Genomic DNA, 5410 nt, shown 5'->3' with positions numbered 1-5410 from the left:
TGGCTCACGGGCCCAGCCGCTCCGCATCATGTGGGAATTTCCCGGACCGGGGCACGAACCCATGTCCCCTGCATTGGCAGGCGGACTCTCAACCACTGCGCCACCAGGGAAGCCCTTGCTGTTGTTTTTAATCCATCATCAGATCTGTGAATTTTTGTTAGAATTAGAAGCTGAATACCCTGAATTGCCCCACCACATAGCAGTTTGATGGCTTAGCAGTGGTCAAGTTTTATTGCAGTTTTTTTCAGTTCAGAGCCAAGGCTAAAATTTTTCACAACAGAGCACCATTCTAAACCATTATCACTGAATAATTAATGGCCTTGGAAATTAGTTTTTTGCTACAGACTTGATAATGTTTCTCAGTGAATTCAACCTAAAATGACAGGGCATGGGAATTCCCTGGCAGTCCAGTTGTTAGGACTCTGCACGCTCACTGCTGAGGGCCAAGGCTCACAATCCCTGGTTCAGGAAATCCCATAAGCCATGTAGTGAGGCGAAAAAACAAAAACAAAAAGTAAAATAAAATAAGATGACAGGGAAAAACAGTGCTTATATGTGAAATGTATACCGCGGCAGTCATTTTGACAATAACTAATGTTGTTTTGAATCACAAGGAATGTTAAGCTGCTTTATACACTTCCTGTGCTGTCAAAAGTTAAAACAAGAAGCAAGATCTCATTCTCACACAAATTTGCAGTAGATATATTTTCTGAGCTCCAACTACAGTTCCAGCAGAATTTTTCAGAACTTCATGCCAAGTGCAATGGAAATTTCCATATTTCAAAATCTATTTAATTGGGCAATTGCGGAGTTTCCACCCAACCTTCAACTGAAGAGGATTAATCTGCAATGTAAAAACAAGCTAAAAGGCAAATATCTAGAGAAGAATCTAAGATAATTCTATACATGCCATCCCACAATGAATATGCTCAATTAAAATCATGCAGCATTGGCAGTACCATCTGGCTGAGAGACATTTTCAAAGATGAAATATACAAAGTCTCATTACAGCTCAGCATTGACAGCTCAATATTTGATGACAGGGTCACGGATTTTGAAACCCAATTAAGCAAAATATTATCTCAAAAGAATTCCATTATTCTCATCAGTATACCTGGATTATAAAAACGTTACACTCAATTACTATGATATTTTGAATTTCATTTTCAAAAAAATTGTAGAAAAAATTTTTTGTCATTAGACAAGAGAACATTCCAGATAGGTAAAACAGGTGGTGCAAATATTCTGAGGTATTAAGATGCTCCTGTTTTAGAGGATTTTCTATAGGAGCCAGTGAGGAGAATCAGGAGACTGGAGCAGGATTACATATTTCTTGATTTTCCTCTTATCCTGTAAAGCTTAAAATATTTGCTATCTGGACCTTTACAGAAAAATTTGGTGACCCCCCCCCCCCCCGGACTAAAGGGTTGCACAGAACTGACTTCTTTGAGATAAGTGTGAGAGGGGAATCAGTGTTCCCCTGAGTGAATTTCACTAAAGGCCCTCCAGAATGCTCTGAAATCCAGAGGAAACAAGAAAATCTGCCTTCCAGCTCAAGTGACAAGAAAGTGGACATTTTATAAAAGAGGTGGTAGAGCAATTAAAACTAAATTAGAAAATGCCAGGGGGACCATGACCACACTTTAAAACACTGGAGTAAAGTTGGCCTGTGTTTTCTAGAGGGGTCCGTAGAGCTTCTGGATATGGCAGCCAAGCCTCGTTCAGAGATGTCACCCTCAGAAAGAAGTGATTAGTAAGTTGATATTTTAAATAGTGTAGCATGGGACTTCCCTGGTGGTCCAACGGTTAAGACTCCGTGCTCCCAATACAGGGAGCCTGGGTTTGATCCCTGGTCGGGGAACTAGATCCCGTACACCACAACGAAGATCCCACGTGCCACAGCTAAGACCCGGCACAGCCAAATAAATAAATATAAATAAATAAATAGTGTGGCATGGAAAATTATAATGGGGATGTGAACACTATTTTATTAGTATTGCAGAAGCAAACTAATAGGAGGGGAAGAAAAAGAAAATAATCAATAAGCTCCTTTTTTGTTTTAGGGAGATAAGCTTGGAAATATATATGAAACATGGGAAAGTAGTAACTGAGAACTGCAGAGCCAGAGGGAAAGTTTACTGCACGGAGGGAAAGGTCTCCAAGGACAAGTCTAATTAATGCAGTGGAAACAGGTCAACCAGCCCTCGTGGAGAGCGCACCTGAGAACCGCTGACCTGATCAAGTCAGTGTGGTAAACACACTTCCTGCTTCTCCCCCTACACAGTCACACCTCTTCTACCCTCAGTATCATTGCTAGGAAAAAACCCAGGGCAGGAGGGAGGGACAGATGCTTGTTCTTCTGGGTCCTCAGTAAGGCAGCAATCTAGGAAGTTGGCCTGGCCTTAACCATCACCCGCAGAGTTGGACCTGCGCAGATAGGGGAGAATAAAAAGTCAATGGCGGGTCCCAAGGTTGTGTCCTCAGTTCAGAGGCAGCCTCGGGGATAGGAAGTCAGGAATCCTGGCAAGTTGCTCAAAAAGCCTTGTCAGTCCTTTGAATCTAAACCATAAATATCTTAGAATACAAGTGTAAGTATAATGCCATCTGGAAACCCTGGGAATGAGCAAGCTAAGGCAGAATCACAAATCTTTGTTTTAGCCGTTTTTTTTAATGCTTCCTTGTTGCTTGTCCATTCATTTCCATTCTGTTATCTCTTAGCATCTAGAACGTTTTCTGGAAAAAAAAATTTTAAGCTTGTCTCAGGTGTGCTAAGGAAAATTAAAGTACTTAATTTTTTTATTGTGAAAAATTCCAAACATATACGAAAGTAGAATAATATAATTAACACAAACCCTCCCCGCCACACACAAGCACATCAGGTCTCCAACTTCAACAATTATCAACAAGGCCATTCTTGGGACTTCCCTGGTGGCCCAGGGGTTACAACTCCGCACTTCCATTGTGGGGGGCATGGGTTAGATCCTTGGTCGGGGAACTAAGATCCTACATGCCAGGGGGTGCAGCCAAAAAAAAAAAGTCATTCTTGTTTCACCTTGATCCAATCCACACCCTATTCCCCACTGGACTTTTTTTTTTCTTTTTTTGGCTGCGTTGGGTCTTCATTGCTGCACGCGGGCTTTCTCTAGTTGTGGTGAGCAGGGACTACAACTACAGCATTGTAGTATGCGGTCTTCTCATTGCAGTGGCTTCTCTTGTGGAGCACAGCCTCTAGGCACGCAGGCTTCAGTAGTTGTGGCCTGCGGGCCCTAGAGTGCAGGCTCAGTAGTTGTGGCGCATGGGCTTAGCTGCTCCGCAGCATATGGGATCTTCCCAGACCAGGGCTTGAACCCGTGTCCCCTGCACTGGCAGGTAGATTCTTCTTTTATTTTTTTTTAAATAAGTTTATTTTTATTTTTTAAATTTATTTTTGGCTACATTGCATCTTTGCTGCTGTGCACTGTGCCACCAGGGAAGTCCCAGGAGGAATTTTTAAAGAGGGAAGTGTGGCACTCTGGCAGCAGAATGGTGGCGGTATCTGAAATCCAACCCCTCCACGCTACTCCAAGATTGACATTCCTATCTGGTGCTAGAATTTACTTTAGAGGGCCTCAGTTTCCCTATAAGCAAAACAAGGAAAATGGACTAAATTATAGGCAATAACTGTGTAACAGTGAAATGAGCCCTTGACTTTGAGTCAAAAGACCTGGATTAAGAGTGCCAGCTGTGGGACTTCCCTGGTGGCACGGTGGTTAAGAATCTGCCTGCCAATGCAGGGTACATGAGTTTGAGCCCTGGTCAGGGAAGATCCCACATGCTGCGGAGCAACTAAGCCCGTGTGCCACAACTACTGAGCCCGCAATCTAGAGCCTGCGAGCCGCAACTACTGAGCCTGTGTGCCACAACTCCTGAAGCCCGCATGCCTAGAGCCCCTGCTCCACGACAAGAGAAGCCACCACAATGAGAAGCCCGCACACCGCAACAAAGAGTAGCCCAGCTCGCTGCAACTAGAGAAAGCCCGCGCACAGCAACAAAGACCCAACACAGCCAAAAATAAATAAATAAATAAAAATTTTAAAAAGTGCCAGCTGTGCCTCTTGCAAATTATGTAAATTACAATAACTTATGTAAGCAAGGCACTTAACCTCTCTGAGGTTTAATTTTGGATCTATGAGATGCTCACTAAATATTTTTTCTATTTCTTAATTTTGTATCTATATGTTTACTTGTTATAATTATTTTATGATGTACATAAATCAAATCATTATGCTGTACACCATAAACAGTGCTGTATGTCAATTATATCTCTATAAAACTGGAAGATAAATGAAATACATTAGAAAATGAAAAATATATATATAAGACATGGAAAGATTCAGTCAGTCAGTTGAGCTAGGACTGCAACCCAAGCCTTCACCTCCAAATTCTGAGCTATTCAAATTGTGCTCGAAACTAATACAACACGAAACTTTGTGGGGGGAAGCTGAAAACCTGCTTTGCTGAGTCACAAAATGCACTAGACCGTGACACTTCCCCCGGAGTTTACACCGGAACAGACATCACCCATCACCCTACAATGTAGGCCAGGCTCAACCCCAGGATGCGAAGGGCCACAATGAGAGTCCGATGACCAGGGGTCTAAGAATGGGCTCGTGCTGCCAGCGTCTCCCTTTCCGGACACTGTTTCTCCTCTGTCCGGTTCCGGGCTGCAGGTTTACCTCAACAGTCATTCATTCCACCAAGATTTGAGCATCAGCTCAGGGTGGGACGGTGCGCCAGGCTCAGAGCTGAACGAGGCGAGGCAGACCAGACCCTGCTCCCTTAAACTGACTGTCCAGTGCGGGTCGGGGCGGCTGGGGTCCGGGGTCCCAGGGGGCTACGCCCGACAGCTTTCGCACCTGCCCGGCACCACCTGAGCGTAAGCAACGGTCGGCTCCGCGACCCCTTAACCTGGCCGTCCCACTGCTCTCACCCCGGTCCCGCGGGGCCCATCGCGCCCGTCAGCTCACCTAGGGGCCGCGCCCCCGGCCGAACCCAGCCTGCGCTTCCCGCTTTGTTCCCAGAGCGGGTTCTGGAAGGGCCGCGCGCGCCCAGCTCCAGCCGCTTCCAGGCAGCGCCCCCAGCTGCCTGGGAGGGCGCGCGGGGGCGCGCACAAGCGGCACACGCCCGTCCCGCATGCCCGCGCTCCCGATTGGCCGCGCCTAGTGACGTCACCGGGAGGCCCCGGCGGCCGCTGGGAGCCGGCGCCCGCGCATGCGCAGACGGAGGGTGCTGAGCGGAGGGGGAGGTGGCTGGCCGCTTCTCCCGCGTCCGCCATTTTGTTGCTGTGGCTCTTGGGAGCTGGCTGGGCGAAGCGGGTCTGGCCGCGCGGCGCTCCCGGGGGTCCGGTGCTTGGCTTGGCCTCGGGGCTCGG

The sequence above is a fragment of the Lipotes vexillifer genome, unplaced genomic scaffold, assembly GCF_000442215.2.
Source record: "Lipotes vexillifer unplaced genomic scaffold, Lipotes_vexillifer_v1.1 scaffold1783, whole genome shotgun sequence".
NCBI lineage: Eukaryota > Metazoa > Chordata > Mammalia > Artiodactyla > Lipotidae > Lipotes > Lipotes vexillifer.
Note: the sequence above shows the minus strand (reverse complement) of the source record.